Genomic DNA, 19,388 nt, shown 5'->3' on the forward strand with positions numbered 1-19,388 from the left:
TGCCTCCCTGCCTTGGCTATTGTAAATAGTGCGGCAGTGAACACTGGGGTGATCCCATATACCTTTTCAAATTACGGTTTTCTCTGGACAGAAGTTCAGGAGTGGGATTGCTATATCATATGGTAACTCTATGTTTCATTTTTTAAGGAACCTCCATACTGCTCTCCATAGTGTCTGCACCAATTTACATTCCCTCAACAGTATAGGAGGGTTCCTCTTTCTCTACACCCTCTCTAACTTTTATCATTTGTAGAATTTTTGATTGCCATTCTGACTCTTGTGAGGTGATACCTCATTGCAGTTTTGATTTGTACTTCTCTAATAATTCATGATTTCCCTAATAATTAAGTTCTCTTCTGTGTTTCCCAAACAATACCCAATGAATAACAAGAGTCACTGTGCCCTTCCATACCCACCCAGTGGAGACTATAATTCAGTAAGTTTACATGGGAGCCCAGAAATCTGTTTTGTTTCTGTCTCCACTCAGCACTCCAAGAGATGCTTATCTTTAGTCAGGTTTGGGAAATGCTACGTCAGTGTGTCTGAGTCTGCACATCTAAAATTGTAATGAGCATCAAAATCACCTGGAGAGCTTGCTTTTTTCAAACAACTTTATTGAGATATATTTTACATATCATAAAATTCACCTATTTCACATGCACAATTCAGTGATTTTTAGTAACTTTACTGAATGGCACCATAAATCAGTTTTAGAACCTTTTCATTCTCCCAGTAAGATCTCTCAAGCCCGCCAACAATTAATTCCCGTTACCACCCCCAAGCCCGGACAACCACTAATCTACTTTCTGTCTTTATAAATTTTGCCTTTTCTGGACATTGCCTATAAATGGAATCATAAAATGCATGGTCTTTGGTGTCCGGATTCTTTCACCAAGCATCATGTTTTTGAAGTTTATCCATGATATAACATTTATCAGAGTGCAGTCGTTTCTTTTTGCTGAGTGGTGTTTGGAGAGTTTGTTAAAACTCAGAACTACCAGTGGGACCCACCCCTCAGAGAGTCTCGTTCATTGTAATTTGCATTTCTAACATGCTCTCAGGTGGTACACCACACTTGAGCAGTGGTCCAGAAAAGGCCAAACCACAACTGCCTATACTAACATACCTGTCTACTAAATACCACTCCCGCTCTCCATTAAGTGACAGGATATCATTATGAAGGTGCCCCCAGCATCAGGGCTCATCCTGAGGAGGCTGATTGCTGAAAGTTACCTTTTATTTTCACTTTGTCATTTACTGACGAAGATGTCACTGCATGCATGTCCCTGCAAAAATCTCAGAAGTCATTTAGAAAAATAGGGAAATCAGGTCATTGGCATGTGGGAGCATTGCATTTGCCCAATAACTGGGAAGAAAATGTTAAACTTCACTAACAATTTAAAGGATAAAAATTAAAATCGCCTTATCAAATTGTCAATGAGGCATTTAAATATCAACTGCTCAGTGTTGAGAGGCTCATCATGAACTCAAGTGTCCCCAGCTGATGGAAGATTAATTGGTAAAACCATTTTTAAAGATAATGTAGCAATATTGTCTATATCAAGATCCTTAAAAAGGTTTGTGCTCCTTTCTCTTCTTAATTCTATTTTTAACTTAATTCTGATAAAGATGTACACACATAAATAAGAGAGGCCAAGATACAGTAATATTACCTATGACTTCCCACATCTCCTGCATTGTAGGTGGATTCTTTATCACTGAGCCTCTGGGGAAGCCGTAGGTAATATTACTGTATCTATTTTACAGATGGGGAAATGAAGGCAGAGAGGTATTAAGTGATTTGCCCACAGTTATGGAGCCAGCAATTGGCACGGCCACTCCAGTATTCTTGCCTGGGAAATCCCATGGGTAGTGGAGCCTGGTGGGCTGCAGTTCATGAGGCCACAAAAGAGCTGGCAATGACTTAGTGACTAGACAACAACAACATCGATATTACCTACCTCCAGATGCATGATGGGTAATTTTATGCGTCAATTTGACTGGGCCACAGGGTACACAGATATTTGGTCAAACATTATTCTAGGTGTTCCTTTGAGGGTGTTTTGGGGAGGAATTGAGACTGACTTAAGTAAATTCTCCTCCCTTGATGTGGGCCTCATCCAATCAATTGAAAGCATGAATAAACAAAAAAGGCTGACACTTTTCCAGATAAAACTTCTCGAGATAAAATCTCCTACCTGACTGCCTGTGATCTGAGATAATGGGTTTTTCCTGCCTTGAGAGTCAACTGAAGCATTAGTTCTCATGGTTCTCCAGCTTGCTGACTGCTGATCTTGGGACCTGTCAAGCTCCATCCTCATGGGGGCTGACTTCTTCTCACAGATCTGTTGCCATAGATGATAGATAGATAGAAAAATAGAGAAAATATATGTAATGTACATATATCCTCTTGGTTGTATTTCTCTGTAGAACTCTGGATAACATAAAATGGCACTATGGTGATTTCTCAAAATCTTAAAACTAAAATGACTGTATGACCCAGGAATCCCACTTCCAGGTATATTCCAAAAGAATTGAAGGCAGAGACTCAAAAAGATATTTGTGCCTCCATGCTCATAGCAATGTTACTCACAATAGCCAGAGGATTGAAGCAATTCAAGTGCCCATTTGGCCTATGCATTGATAAACAAAATGTGGTCTATATACATGCAAAATAATTCTATTCAGGCTCAAATAGGAAGGAAGTTTTTGACATATGCTACATGGTGGATTAACCTTGAAGACATTATGCTAAGTGAAATAAACCAATCACAAAAGGACAAATGCTGTATGATTCCACTTGAATGAGGCACCTAGAATAGCTGAAATCATAAAAACAGAAAGCAGAATGTTGGTAACCAAGGGCAGCGAGGAAAGGAAATGGAGAGTTAGTATTTACCAGGTCCAGCTTCAGTTTGGGAAGACGAAAAAGTCTAGAGATGGGTGGTGGGGATAGCTCCACAGCCCTGTGAATATACTTCATGCTACAGAATGATATGCTTAAAAATGGTTAAAGTGGTAAATGTTATGTGTACTTTACCACAATAAAAAATGAAGGAAAGTTACTTACCTCGTAGAGTCTCTGTGAGAAATAAAAGCATTAATATATATAAAATGACACACACATTGAGCATGATATAAATATATTTGTTTCACAAATACAGATCTCACATATTTTCCAAGTACATTAGCACATAAAAATACTCATGAGAGAAGGTAAAATTAAAATGCAGAATACAAAACTATGCATTACCAGTATAATTCCAGCTTTACTTGAAATATTTTTTAAGATCTACATATATCTCTGCTTGCCCATCTGATGCAAAGAGTTGACTCATTGGAAAAGACCCTGATGCTGGGAAAGATTGAAGGCAAAAGAAGGGGATGGAAGAGGATGAGATGATTAGATAGCATCACCAACTCAATGGACATGAATTGGAGCAAACTCCAGGAGATAGTGGAGGACAGGGGAGCCTGGCGTGCTGAAGTCCATGGGGTCATAAAGAGTCGGACATGACTTCGCAACTGAAGAGCAACAAGTATCTGTGCATGGAAATGTGATCAAGAGTCTTGACATGTTTCTGATTTTTCCCAGTTTTGACAAAGGATGTGTAGTATTTTATAAGCTTCCCCCCTAAATGATGATTGTACACACTTAAGGGAAGCTTGTCTGTATCCTGTGTTCTAACACTTCCTCATTTACAGGGGAAGAGACTGTCTGTGTGCTGTTTATATCCCCCAGACACTTCATCTATATGTCCAAGACAAAGCAAAGGTCTCAGCAGTAAGGACATTTCTTGGCCCATCTGTTTCACATCCTGTCTTCAGAAGAATTTTGAGAATCCACAGAGACCTGGAGACTACAAATAAGAAACAGGAGTCAGACAAGAAAGTTGGCTCCTCTCAAATATGGGCAAAGTTGGCATTTCTGTGTATGTTCCACTTTTTTGTCAGTTAAAGAGATATCAGGGAACTCGCCCCCACGCCCCATGTAATCAGGGCTTAGTTGGACATCTCTGAGACTGTACTCATTCTGGGCTCTCTATTGTCAACCACATCTTCTCTTGCCTTCCATGTAGTTGGAGGGTTTCAGAAGCAAAACCTCAGAGAATGTCACTACATCCTTCCAAATTTGGCCTCAAGTCTCATCACCTTACTCCAGGAGTCCTAAATCTAAAACATACCAGCTACACCTTTGCACCATCCTCTGCTGGGTACATGCACAATATGCTTGTGCTCTTCTCTCTGCCCAGATGTATTCTTCCTAGTCTTCTGCCTTTCTCAAAATACTTCCCATTTTTCAAGGCCCACATGAATTGTCACCTCTGGGCAGCCATTCCCAACTCTCCAGGCAGAGTGGAGCTCCACTCTGAGTCGCCAGAGCAGTTGGGAACCACTCAGATGATTCTCTATTGATGTATGTCTAGGGAGGTACATCAACAAAGAATCGAGAATGTGAGCTTCCTGAGGACAGGGATGGTACTCACTCAGCTTTGCAGCCAGAATTCACTGAATATACATCAGATATTAAAGTATTCTGTTCAGCTTCCTCTCAGCTGTGACATATCCAGGTGGCGCAGGTTTGATCCCTGGGTCAGGAAGATCCCCTGGAGGAGAGCATGGCAACCCACTCCAGTATTCTTGCCTGGAGAATCCCAAGAACAGAGGAGCCTGGTAGGTTATAGTCCACAGGGTCCCAAAGAGTTGGACATGACTGAAGTAACTTAGCATGCATGCACACACTTGACATATCAATAATGGTATCCACAATGGAAAGACCATTCTTGTCTACTTTGCTTGGTTGGCAGAAGGTGAAGATCCAATAAGTTATTGAAAATCTCTTATTCAGAAGGTTTCAAAATGATCCCAAAGGATCATGATAACAACCATGAACTTGCCTGATTCCAACAAAGCAAGCCTGAGCCAAACCATTGCTCTGGTCACAGCATTGCTTAATACTGCTAGAAGTGGAAGCTTTTCAACTGCATTCACCTGAATAATTGAGTGGTTCAGTGCTTGGGAGAGGAACAATTGAGTATTCAACTGTTGGGAGAGGAACTATTGAGTATGCTCCATTGTTTGGGAGAGGACTGATTGAATGTTCCATTGCTTGAGAGAGGAACAATTGAGCATGGAACTATTTGGAAGAGAAATAATTAGGCATTCCATTGTTTAGGAGAGGAACAATTTAATATCCTATTCCTTGGGAGAGCATTTTAGGACACACATTCACCAAATTAGGCTGCTGTTGTACCTAAAAAGTTAGTTTCCAAGTCATTTATTTGTTTGGAACAGAGAACACTTTTATCCAGAGAAACAATGTTTATAATGATTTATAGATTTGTAGGTTTCCAGAGTAGCACCTTCACCCCCTGCAACATCTATTAACTTTCCATTATATTTGAAGGAGAGTGCTGACTTCGATTTCCCTTTCAACATATCACCACTTCTGATTGTGCATCAGTAAGAAAGTGTGTTCCCGGCAATATAGTCCATGGAATTCTCCAGTCCAGAATACTGGAGTGGGTAGCTTTTCCCTTCTCCAGGGAATCTTCTCAACCCAGGGATCGAACCCAGGTCTCCCGCATTGCAGGCAGATTCTTTACCAGCTGAGCCACAAGGGAAGCCCAAGAATACTGGAGTGGGTAGCCTACCCCTCCTCCAGAGGATCTTCCCAACCCAGGAATTGAACCAGATTCTCCTGCATTGCAGGCATATTCTTCACCAACTGAGGTATCAGGGAAGCCTGCTCAGTCACTCAGTTATGTCCAACTCTTTGGGACCCTATGGACTATAGCCTACGAGGCTCCTCTGTCCATAGGGTTTTCTAGGCAAGAATACTGGAGTGGGTTGCCATGTCTCCTCCCAGGACACCTTCCCAACCCAGGAATCGAACCTGTGTATCCTGTATCTCCTGCATTGGCAGGCAGGTTCTTTATCACTGAGCCACCTGTAAGCCCTTTGGTAAGGAAATGCAGCTTTAAGTTCAGCCCTGGATAGCAAGAGTTTGCATTCCCTGCCTTCTCTGCAAACATGTGAACTCTTCTTTTTTTTTTTTTTTTTTGTTGCTGTCCCTGTCGTTTTGGCCCTTCACAAGTAGAACGTGCTGGATAGCCCAGCCTGGTCACACTCTCCATCACCCTATGTACGCTGAAATCAGCTCTGTGTATGTGCGATTAAAGAAGGTGACTCTCTAGGCCATTTACCCCTCGGTGTGTCCAAATGTCCAAAGGTCAGTGTCATACATTTGGTTACCACAGTTTCATTGCTTTATGTTTCTTACCTTCTAAGAGCAAGTGACAGTAAGTTGTACCATCAGTTAAGCCACTGGTACAAGATTTCTTTTTTTCTATTTTTTTAATTGAAGTATAGTTGATTTAAATGTTGTACTAATTTCTGCGGTAGAGCAAAGTGACTCAGCTATAAACATGTGCATCTTCTTCTGTAATATTCTTTTCCATTATGGATTATCTCAGGAAACTGTATATAGTCCCCTGTGATGTACAGTGGGACCCTGTTGTTTATGCATTCTAAATGTAACAGTTTGCACCAACTAACCCCAAACTCCCAGTCCATTCCTCTCCCCACACTTCCCTCTGAGCAACCACAAGGCTGTTCTCTATGCCTGTGAGTCGGCTTCTGTTTCGTAGATAGGTTTATTTGTGCCAAATTTTAGATTCTACATATAAGTGATGTCATACAGTATTTGTCTTTCTCTTTCTGATTTACTTCACTTAGTATGGGATGAGACGTCAAAGCCTTCACTCTTTTGGAGCTGGTTGCTTCTCCTAAGAGATAAATCTCTGACAGTGCCACTTTCCTTCAGATAGGATTTTAAATACGTCCTTCCCTCTTTCCTTCTCTTCATTTTATACCTGTGATATGTGTATACCTTTATACACATACATACACTATATAAATGTGTATACCTTTATACACATTATACAACAACAGCTCACTGCTACAGGAATTGACACCTAAAAGTTGGAAGCTGCTGTAACTAAAATCTAAGGTCTCTAGATCAAAGAGACCCACATTCAAAGAACCACAGTCACAGAGCCTCATCATATCTGGGCTTAAAGAAGTTCAGGAGATCCCAGACTTACATTCTACTGCTATAACTGGATGATATTTCAGAGGATTCAGAGATGGAACAAGTATGTTTTGCACGTGGGTGGAATGTCATTGATTTTGCAGAGGGCAGGCTGTGGTAGATTGTATAGGGAGCCAAAGATTCTTCTTAGAAAGGCTTGTACACTATGTTTTAACTTTCTTGCTTCTCTTGAAATGTGTGCTTACTCAATCATGACCAAATTTTTGCAACCCTATGGACTGGAGTCTGCCAGGCTTCTCTGTCCATGGGATTTCTCAGGCAAGAATACTAGAGTGGTTAGCCACTTCCTTCTCCAGGGGATCTTCCTGACCCAGGGATCAAACTTGGGTCTCCTGCATTGCTGGCGGATTCTTTACTATCTGAGCCACCAACAAGCCTCGGCAATCCTGACACATGAAAAAGGAGTCGGACGCAGCTGAGGTGATTTGGCAGGCATGCATGCATTGGAGAAGGAAATGGCAACCTGCTCCAGTGTTCTTGCCTGGAGAATCCTGGGGACGGAGGAGCCTGGTGGGCTGCCGTCTGTGGGGTCGCACAGTCGGACATGGCTGAAGCGACTTGGCGGCAGCAGCAGCAGCCTGTTAGATGATGAGAGACCTGTGGCAGACATGCTCCTTGCCAGTAACTCACCAGAAGTTTGAGTGATGCCATCTACAACCAGCCAATCTGCTGAGGCCAAACAATACAAAGTGAATGCAAACCTATGAGCAAGCTCTGCTGAGATTCGCAGAGTCCCACTGTGTAGAAGAGTCACCTATCAGAAATGTGAGCAAAAACTGACACACCTCTAAATACCTGTGATCTACTATTAACCGGGGCTTCCCAGGTGGCGCTAGAGGTAAAGAACCCACTTGCCAATGCAGGCAATGTAAAAGACACCGGTCTGATCCCTGAGTAGGGAAGATCCCCTGGAGGAGGGTGTGGCAACCCACTCCAGTATTCTTGCCTGGAGAATTCCATGGACAGAGGAGCCTGGCAGGCTACAGTCCATGGGTGCACCATGAGTCAGACATGAATGAAGGGACTTAGCATGCACAATTAACCACTTTATCAAAATGATACCATAAAACCACTGGAATAAATTATACATATTCTAATTTTTTGTTTAAGATTTTTTTTTTTTTGATGTGGAGCATTTTTTAAAGTCTTTATTGAAGTTGTTAAAATATTGCTTCTGTTTTATGTTTCAGTTATATGGCCATGAGGCATGTGGAATCTTAACTCCAGAACCAGGGATTGAACCTACAGTCCCGGTACTGGAACTTGAAATCTTAACCACTGGACCACCAGGGAAGTCCCACATAGTCTAATTTGGAAACTTTAAAGATGCTCCAACTATACCATGTACTTACCACTCCCCTTCATCCATTCAAAACAAGGTTTCCTCCTTTATTCATTAAGGAGAAAAGTCTCACCTCTTCCCTATCTACACTGTAAACTCTACCCTCCCCCCCCAAAAAAAAAATGTGGCATAGTGGTTAACCTCACAGACTTTGGAGTCACACTATGTGAGTTCAAGTCTCAACTTCGTGACTACAAGTTCTGTGACTTTGAGTAAGCCATTCATTGCATTCAATTTTCTTAGTCCTAAAATAGGTATAGTAACAGTATTCACCTCTAGGGCTGTGGGAGAATTACATGAATCAATATGTGTTACCTGCTGACAATAAGGCCTGGCATTTACTAATAGTGAGTTTTATGTGTTTCCATTATTTGAGGTCCAAGATGAGTCTTAGACAATGCCAGATCCCCCTCACTTCCTCATGCTTTGATTGATAGTACATATCTATAAATTGTTTGCTGTTTCATCACTAAGTCAGTCCAACTCTTCTGCGATGCCATGGACTGGAACCCCCCAGGCTCCTCTGTCCATGAGATTTCCCCAGACAAGAACATTGGAGTGGGCTGCTCTTCTCCAGTGGATTTTCCAGACCCAGGGATCGAACCCATATCTCCTTCACTGGCAGGTGGATTCTTTACCACTAAGCCACTAGGGAAGCCTGCATCTATAAATAAAGTAATGGTTAATCAAAATGTGGGAAATTCCAGGGATTAATTAGACTAGGAAAGAGTGAAATAGATGCAGTATATTCATAATGTTGTCAGTATATGGTATTTGTGCAGCACTTTTCTTTTAAGAATCTGGGAGTATTCCTCAACCATTATCACCACTGGCTCTGCCACATGCCCTGCTACGTTCTAAGCCTAAAATTGGGTAGATGACTTTTTATGCATTAAAGCTATGTTTTATTATTAGAATCTCCCTTCCTGTGCAGAGAAAACACCTGTTGTACCTCCTCCAAATCTGGCTGAGGCTGACAAGTACAGTCCCCAGGTGTTCACATCTCACCTTCTTGATAGGATCTACTGTGTGTTCTATGAGCTCTGCTTTTCACAAGACCTTTGTCAGATCTCTGGACAATCAAGCAGCACAATGTCTTTGAAGGCAAAGTCACACTTTGTTGCATGAGACAAGATCTGGAAATGAGTCCTTCGTCAGTCAGCACAGGTGAATTCCCCATAGATGGAGGAAAGGTGAATAGGTAATTCCATGAAAAGAGGAAGCTGCCTCAATGCAAGGAATCTTCTCCTCCTTAGACATGAGGCTTGTCCACTCCAGTCCACTGTGGTCTCAGTAAGAATGTCCACTGGACAAGTCAGGCATAGCTGGTTGGTATCAATCAACACCTGCATTGATTTAATCTGTCCTTGCATTATGGATATTTGTAAAATATGATCCTTGACTCTACATCAGAATCTCCAGGGAGCCAACTCAAAATTCTGATGCTGACCTCAACCCAGGCATATCAAGTACATGTCTCTAGGGTGGGTGGGGCCTGGGAAACTCCTCTTAATGATCTCCCAGATGCCCCTTGTGCACACTCATGGGTAGGTCAGGTGCTGACTTGTGCTATAATGACAAGAAGCACAATGAAGAGATTGAAATAGAGAGGAAACAGAGTGCATTAAATATCCCTCCTTAACAAATTTCTCCTTTCATTAAAGACAGAATGAATGCCTATGCAGAATATTTTTTACATCAATAGTTGACAGACATACCCAGAAACACACACACTTAACCAAAAGTTTCTGAAAATAGTACTTACAAAATTTCCTAAAAAAAAAAAAAAATTCCTGACACAACTTGGATTTCTTCTATCTTTTCAGTATACTTTTTTAAGAAACCAGTCACATTCAAGTAAATTGGTTTTTCCACCCACTAATGGTTTGTAAAAAGCACTGGTGTGGATAAATTGGTGTGGTGGTAACAGTGGAAATTGAGACTCTCTCCAAGTGAGGGTTCCTTGGACTGCAAGGAGATCAAACCAGTCAATCCTAAAGGAAATCAATTCTGAACATTCTTTGGAAGGACTGATGATGAAGCTGAAGTTCCAATACTTTGGCCACCTGATGGGAAGAGGTGACTCATTGGAAAATATCCTGATGCTGGGAAAGACTGAAGGAAAAAGGGAAAGAGGGTGGCTGAGGCTGAGATGGTAGATAACATCATGACTCAATGGACATGAGTTTAAGCAAACTCCGGGAGATAGTGGAGGACAGAGAAGCCTGGTATGCTTCAGTCCATGGAGTCTGCAAAGAGTTGCACACGACTCAGTGACTGAACAAAACAACAATGGAAATCAAGGTAGGCAAGAATCAGATTGGGCTTTTCTTTTTGCGGTGAGAGCTAATAACTAATATTGATTAGAAAGGAAAAGACATTCCTTTCCTCCCCTTGCCTCAGTCACTTTCATGACATGGATCTTATGGATTCCCTATGATAATTAAAAATCTTGGGAAAGATAAATTGAGAATAAAAATGGTAGATAGCTAGGAAGCAAACACGCTGAGTTAGAGGAAGAGAATAGAATAAGATGACTTTCTGGGGAGTATGAGGTTTATACCAAAGCTGTTTCTCATAGAGGAACAGCTGTCCTTAGGTCAATATGAATCTCCAGAAGTCTGGAGACATTCAGCTCTGGTTTGTGCCAAAATACCTTACTTTCCACAACATTCTTTTGCTCACCCGACAGAGATTTATTGAATGCCTAGTGAAACGAGGGATAGAGCAGTGGACAAAAGAGATGAAATCCCCTGCCTTCATGGAGCTCATATTCCAGTGGAAGAAGGCAGAATTTTTTTTTAACTTTTTTATTTTGTATTGAATTATAACTGGTTAACAATGTTGCAATAGTTTCAGGTGGACCGCAAAGGGACTCAGCCACACATCTACATGTATCACATTCTCCCTCAGAAATCTTTTTTAAAGTGAGCAACATATGTGATATGTTTAATAACAGTAGGTGTTAAGGAAACAAGGAAGACAAGAGTAACAGAGGATGTTGGGGAAAGGATTGCAGTTTTAGATAGAGATAGCCAGAGAAGGTTTCACTTCAAAGTGCCTGTAGTGGATAGAACTGTGCCACATCCCTACTTTTTCCACTTTGGGGGTGGGGATATGGTTGCTTTATGATATTGTGTTAAGTTTCTCCCATACAACGAAGTGAATCAACTACATATGATTACTTCTTGGACCTCTACAGATACCTGCAACTTTCCTTCAAAGAGTATTAAACTTTCCTTTCAGTTCAGTTCAGTTCAGTCACTCAGTTGTGTCTGACTCTTTGCGACCCCATTAATCATAGCACGCCAGGCCTCCCTGTCCATCACCAACTCCCAGAGTTTACCCAAACCCATGTCCATCAAGTTGGTGAGGCCATCCAACCATCTCATCCTCTGTTGTTCCCTTCTCCTCCTGCCCCCAATCCCTCCCAGCATCAGGGTCTTTTCCAATGAGCCAACTCTTCGCATGAGGTGACCAAAGTATTGGAGTTTCAGCTTCAGCATCAGTCCTTCCAGTGAACACCCAGGACTGATCTCCTTTAGGATGGACTGGCTGGATCTCCTTGCAGTCCAAGGGACTCTCAAGAGTCTTCACCAACACCACAGTTCAAAAGCATCAATTCTTCTGTGCTCAGCTTTCTTCACAGTCCAACTCTCACATCCATACATGACCACTGGAAAAACCATAGCCTTGACTAGATGGACCTTTGTTGGTAAAGTAATGTCTCTGCTTTTTAATATGCTATCTAGGTTGGTCATAACTTTCCTTCCAAGGAGTAAGTGTCTTTTAATTTCATGGCTGCAATAACCATCGGCAGTGATTTTGGAGCCCAAAAAAATAAAGTCAGCCACTGTTTCCCCATCTATTTCCCATGAAGTGATGGGACTGGATGTCATGATCTTAGTTTTCTGAATGTTGAGCTTTAAGCCAACTTTTTCACTCTCCTCTTTCACTTTCATCGAGAGGCTCTTTAGTTCCTCTTCACTTTCTGCCATAAGGGTGGTTTCACCTGCATATCTGAGGTTATTGATATTTCTCCTGGCAATCTTGATTCCAGCTTGTGCTTCTTCCAGCCCAGCATTTCTCATGATATACTCTGCATATAAGTTAAATAAGCAGGGTGACAATATACAGCCTTGATGTACTCCTTTTCCTATTTGGAACCAGTCTGTTGTTCCATGTCCAGTTCTAACTGTTGTTTCCTGACCTGCATACAGGTTTCTCAAGAGGCAGGCCAGGTGGTCTGGTATTCCCAACTCTTTTAGAATTTTCCACAGTTTATTGTGATCCACACAGTCAAAGGCTTTGGCATAGTCAATAAAGCAGAAATAGATATTTTTCTGGAACTCTTTCGCTTTTTCGATGATCCAGTGGATGTTGGCAATTTGATCTCTGGTTCCTCTGCCTTTTCTAGAGCTATCCCACGTCCGAGGTCAGGGGCAGTGGCCTAGAGGACCTACCCCACGTCCAAGGAGCGGCGGCTGCATGGGTGCAGGAGGGCCGAGAGGAGCTACTCCACGTTCAAGGTCAGGAGGGGTGACCTCGTCCAAGGTAAGGAGCAGTGGCTGCGCTTTGCTGGAGCAGCCGTGAAGAGATACCCCACGTCTAAGGTAAGAGAAACCCTAGTAAGACAGTAGGTGTTGCGAGAGGGCATCAGAGGGCAGACACACTAAAACCATAAGCACAGAAAACAAGCCAATCTGATCCCAGGACCACAGTCTTGTCTAACTCAATGAAACTAAGCCACGCTGTGTGGGGCCACCCAAGACGGATGGATCATGGTGGAGAGGTCTGACAGAATGTGGTCCACTGGAGAAGGGAATGGCAAACCACTTCAGTATTCTTGCCTTGAGAACCCCATGAACAGTATGAGAAGGCAAAATGATAGGACACTGAAAGAGGAACTCCCCAGGTCGGTAGATGCCCAATATGCTACTGGAGATCAGTGGAGAAATAACTCCAGAAAGAATGAAGCGATGGAGCCAAAGCAAAAACAATACCCAGTTGTGGATGGGACTGGTGATAGGAGCAATATTGCATAGGAACCTGGAATGTTAGGTCCATGAATCAAGGCAAATTGGAAGTGGTCAAACGGGAGATGGCAAGAGTGAACGTTGACATTCTAGGAATCAGAGAACTAAAATGGACTGGTATGGGTGAATTTAACTCAGATGACTATTACATCTACTACTGTGGGCAGGAATCCCTTAGAAGAAATGGAGTAGCCATCATGGTCAACCAAAAACTTTCCTTTAGCAAGCACTTAAGTTACTGGATGATCACCTATTCATTCTGAGATTTCTTTTGAAGCTTTGCTAGATTGTGTTTACAGCAGACCTTAATCCAGGCTAGTTTATCCTTGGGCTTCCCTGGTAGCTCAGATGGTAAAGAATCCACCTGCATTGCAGGACACCTGGGTTTGATCCTTGGGTTGGGAATATCCCCTGGAGCAGGGCATGGTAACCAGTTTATCCTTACTACTAAAGCGTGACTCCACTGGGTCTCTACTGAATACCTATCATTCATCAAGGACTCTCTACTGAAGCTGATCAGAGCTCTAATGTCTTCAGCCCTGTATGGGGTCTGGAAATGATTTAACTTACAGCTTCCTAGATATTCTTTGCCCAACCTTGCAGTTACACCCTATACGTTTGTGTAATGTATTAGTAATTTAGAGTCCTCCCAGGTGGTGCTAGTGGTAAAGAATCTGCCTGCCAACATAGGAGAAAGTAAGAGACGCAGGTTCAATCCCTGGGTCAGGAAGATCCCCTGGCATAGGGACTGGCAATCCACTTCAGTATTCTTGCCTGGAAAATTTCATGGACAGTGGAGCCTGGCGGGCTACAGTCCAGGGAGTCACAAAGAGTTGGACACAACTGAGTGACTGCACACACACATTAGTGACTTAGTAGTCATCAGCAGATTCAAGAAAACTCGTGTTCAGATGTCTGAAGCTTTCTTTCTATTGCATTGATTCTCTAGGTTAGACTAACCTCAGTTATTCTCTTACAGCCAGAAATAAAAATCTTGTTTGGGCTTAAGTACTATTATAAACACAGATTTAAGTATGTTTTGTAGTTATTATTCTCTTTTCACCAATAGATGTCTCATAAAGGTGACTTTCAGGTCTTCTGGACATAGTCTCATTAATTATAATAGCTTTATGGGTTCTACCAAGATGGTCCAGGCTTGTCTTATTATTTTGTCTGTCCAAGATCTGGAGTCAGACTTTCTACAGATGCCCTGGTTTCTTCTATTTGGAAGTGGAACTGGGGACCACTCTTCTTCCCTTGTAGCTCAGTCAGTAAAGAATCTGCCTGCAGTGCAGGAGATCCAGGTTTGAGAAGATCCCCTGGAGAAGGAAATGGCAACCCACTCCAGTATCCTTGCCTGGAAAATGTCATGGACAGAGGAGCCTGGTGGGCTGCAGTCTATGAGGTCACAAAGAGTCGGGCACAAACGAGCGACTAACACTTACTTATTTCCTTACTTCCTGTGATACTAGGGACACTCATTGCTACAGGACTGGTCATTGAATCCAGTACTTTTCAGTATGCTAAGCTAGGAAATAAGATTTTTATTTTCTTTTTCATTTGAGGGGATTCATTATGAGTCATACTCAAACTTCCAAATCAAATTCAAGACTAAGGAGTTTTTACTTATTCTCTTCAATCTGATGCCTTTATATCTACCCCCCTCACTCACACATACACACACACACACACACACTAATAATTTTAGTTCTCAAGATACCAATATAAGCACTCATTTAATTTATCCCACAATGTACACACAGAAGTCTCAGAATAACCATAGCAACACTACACCAACATTATTACTGCAGATGTTTAAGTGTATTTTATAGCTATTTTTATCCATGGAATGTATGCCACTAGAGATGTAGTCAAATTATTGTGTTTGGAAGTCACTCAAAATAATTCTTCTCTATTTGGTTATTGAACACACAGCTAAATTCACTTCTTTCACTTTGCTTTCAATCTTTAGAGATTGCTATCTTCTAAATTTGATTTTGCTTTGTAATTATGTAAAATGCCTTTCTGGTTCCAGAGTTGAGTCTATAAAGCAAGGTATATTCAGAGATATTTCACTTCACCCACTATGTCCCTCATCTTGTTTCCTCACTGTCCTTAGAGGTATGTGTAACCTTTTTATTTGTGTTATCTTTCCACCACTATTCTAAATATTCATATATATATGTGTGTGTGTACACACACACACACATACACACACATATGCATGGGCTTCCTGGGTGGCTCATATAATTTATAAACTTACTCCTGTTTTCTCAAATTACACATGCTTCTTTCCACTTTTCTTGATTTACTTGCTTTACCCAGAATACATTCTGATATCACTACATTGCCGTTAATAAACATACTCCTTGTTATAGCCCTGTGGACATACCAAAGTTTATCCAATTAGTGCCCTGTTGATGTACTGCATTTAGGTTTTTCCACTCTGTCATATGCCTTTCTTTTTGCCCAAGAATATTTTTAGGTTCTCCTTTAGATTTTTATGAAATCTTTGACTCTGTAGACAATAGGGTCTTTAATAGATGGGGAGAAATATACCCTTTATGTCTTGTTTCAACTTCAAGGATATTATTGATCCTGTGCTATGTCAAAAGCACTGTGCTAAATAAGTGTCACAGGAGACACCAAGATAATGAGAACCATCTTGCCCTAAAGAGCCCCAAATGAGTCAGAAAAGTATGAGACAATTAGTCATCAATAAAAGGCACAATAAGATCAATGTTACAAGAGAATTACAGATGAGAAAATGAAGAGAAAATATGGGATGACATAGCTGGGAAGAATCAGATATAATATCATGATAGAAGAATACTGGATCTTTTAAACAATTGTAAAACTTTTGACCAACAAAGGTAAAGGAAGATGGGCATGCCAGGAAGAATTACGGGCATAAGCACATGTGTGCTCAAGGGACATGTGACATGAAGCTTGGGGGATTCAAAGGGAAGCATTCAGAGGTAACATAAGGATAGCATAAAATTACACCTTGGGAGTCAGACACCAGACTTCAAGTCTTGGATGTTCACTCAGACTCTGATCTTCAGCAAGTTCACTCAACATGTATCTTTGTTTATACTGGACCTATTGTGACATATAATTTGCTTATATTGGACCTATTAGTTTTCCCTTGCCCAGCTGAGTCCTAAAATAGAATTCCACAGTGTCTGACATTGTTGATGACCTCCTTCTTAAAACTCTTCATCATGGACTTCTGAGATGACCTCCTCATTTTCTAAGACTAACTCCCTATTCTCTCCTCTGACTGGCTGCCTCTCTCCTAAGCTCACAGGGAGGAACTCTAGCTGCAGAGGAAGCCAGGCCTTTGTTCTTAACACAGATTTCTTCTTCCCCAGGTTCCTGCTTTCATGGTGTGGTGATGTGCTGGCTTCTATGGCAACCATCTCCACTATGTGCACATCTCTACATGCACTGCTCTTCCTTCAGACATCTCCAGAGAACTATTCCATGCCTGGGGCCATCCTATGATGATATAAGTCAGAGAAGTTTCTCCAAACCATCTTTCCCAGCACACCTTACTGTTTGTTGCCATGCCAAACTCCTTCAGGCATGTGATGTAAAATTACCCGTCATCTCTCCTCAATAACAATAATAATGATCAATTGATAGCTGACATGTTAATATGTATCCAACAAATATTTATCGATTGCCTCTTTTGTACCTGGTAAAGTTCTAGACATTGAGAATAAAATCAGGAACAGAACACCCAGACAAGGCTGTTAAGGAGATGCAATGTATCAATTGTCGTTTAGTCACTAAATCACGTGTGACCCTTGTGACCCCACAGACTGTAGCCCACCAGCCTCCTCTGTCCATGGGGATTCCCAGGCAAGAATACTGGAGTGGGTTGCTATTTCCTTCTCCAGGGGATCTTCCAGACCCAAGGATCGAACCTGTGCCTTCTGCACTGGCAGGCAGATTCATCATCACCAAGCCGCCAGGAAAGCCCTGAAGAGAGCTGGGATGCTCAGTTAAGGCACCGCTGGGATGTACGCCAGGCTGTCTGCTGAATATTTTATGTCTATCGAATGACTGAATCCTTGCAACAAGTCTGTGAGATCAGTATTTTTCTTGAGTCTGTTATAGGTAAATAAAATGAGTGCTGGTTAGAGGAACTAATGTGACACCTGAGCTTGTTTGTATCTTTCTCTTCCTCTGACTAGTCGTCTAACTTTGACACAAGTTTCTTTTGACAGCTCTGAGCCTCACTTTCCCTACCTGAGAAATAGGGATTATAGTCACTCCCTTGTAAAGCCTTGTGAGAAATAAATGAGCTCTTTCCTGGAAAGAAAGTAGAACAGGAGTAACAGAGTATTTCATAAATGGTAAAATTATTGTTGTATGTTTCTAGACTTATCATGCTTCCCTGGTGCCTCAGAGGCAAAGAATCCACTTACAATACAGGAGATGCGGGTTCAATCCCTGGGTTGGGAAGATCCCCTGGAGAAGGAAATGGCAACCCACTCCAGTATTCTTGCTTCGGAAATCCCATGGACAGAGGAGCCTGGCAGGCTGCAGTCCGCATTGTCACAAAAGAGTTGGACACAACTTAGCAACTAAACAACAAGAACAACAAAGAGTATCCTACTCATGGGATAGGACAGGGTTGGTAATTTATACTCTTGCTACTTTCTAAGTCTTATCATATGATATGACATTCATTTGTTTAAATATTTGTCCCCTTAGATTGTGAGAGTCAAAGGATCTCAATTTTGCTTTACTTCAAAATCCTCATGCATAAATGGGGTTGCTAAGACTTTGTAGCTGAGTTGTAGGATTAGTGTGAATGTTTGTTCTTATTGAAAGCACAGTTCCTCATCTATAGTAGATGCTTAATAAATTTCTATTTTTATAATTATTATTGTTATTACTATCATCACTATTAATTCTTTAATGATTAGCACAGTTCTAATAATGAGAGAGTGTTCAAAAAACATTTTTGTGACTCAAATGGAAATAAGTGGGATAGAATTGATTTGGAAGCACCCCCACCGTCCATGAGGCCTGAGGGAGTCCCATTGCCCCCCTCTGTTTCCTAAATGGCGTCTCATCACTCGCTTTGGTTGACACTGAGCAGGAAGGGCTTACCCTTGCTAACTACTTAAAAACTAATATTGAGTTTGCAAAAACTGCTTTTTAATGACCTTCAACAGCCCTCCAGAAAACCTCATTAGCAGGCATCAAATCACTTGGGGCTGTGCAGAGTGGGGTTTGCATGCATGGCCAGAGGTCATTAGCACCCATTTGTCTCTGATTAAAGGCAGAGCATGTGCTCTGTACAAGCTCCACAGAGACACTTCCCCTAGGTTCCTGAGAATCACCTCTTCTTCTTCTTGTCCATCTTATCTGGGGCCTCAGGGCTCAGCCACTGGCCACTGACCTGCCAGATTCCAGACTTTTCCTGCATGGATCCTCCCTGGTCCTAACAGATAGGCACAATTCCTTTGCTCAAATGCCCAGAATGGATCCCTATTTCCTCTGCCACCAACTCTGATCTCTTCACAGGGGCCCCATCCCACCTCCATCACTTGCTTCTCATGACTCCCCCACCTTGAGACCGTCTGAGTTAAGTAAATTGGGATGCTGTGTCCCAGACCCACAATTTCCCTGCTTCTAAGCTTTTTCACATGAAGTTACCACCACCTGGATTGCCACTGCTCACTCCCCAGTTGCCCTTGTGGCAACATGAGGGAAGAGAAAGAACTCAGGAAGTGGACTCCATAGATCAGAGTTCTGATTCCATCTTTGTCCCTAAACAATTCTTTGTGAGAGCAAACATATCATTCAATGGTCTACCTATTCTTCTTTATGATTCAAAATATTTCTACAGTACAAACATGTAGGGCCAGGTAATTCT

At 41.8% G+C, this 19,388-nt stretch overlaps 1 long non-coding RNA gene across 1 annotated transcript in view; it reads left to right on the forward strand.

The window, feature by feature from the left end:
• LOC139030636 (uncharacterized) overlaps positions 1–14,796 on the forward strand; it is a 50,007-nt gene extending 35,211 nt beyond the window's left edge. Inside the window, exon 3 of the long non-coding RNA XR_011483032.1 lies at positions 12,874–14,796. This is a non-coding gene — a long non-coding RNA (uncharacterized lncRNA). The remainder of the gene's footprint in view (positions 1–12,873) is intronic.
• Positions 14,797–19,388: the final 4,592 nt, after the last annotated feature.

The sequence above is a fragment of the Odocoileus virginianus genome, chromosome 23, assembly GCF_023699985.2.
Source record: "Odocoileus virginianus isolate 20LAN1187 ecotype Illinois chromosome 23, Ovbor_1.2, whole genome shotgun sequence".
Classification (NCBI taxonomy): Eukaryota; Metazoa; Chordata; class Mammalia; order Artiodactyla; family Cervidae; genus Odocoileus; species Odocoileus virginianus.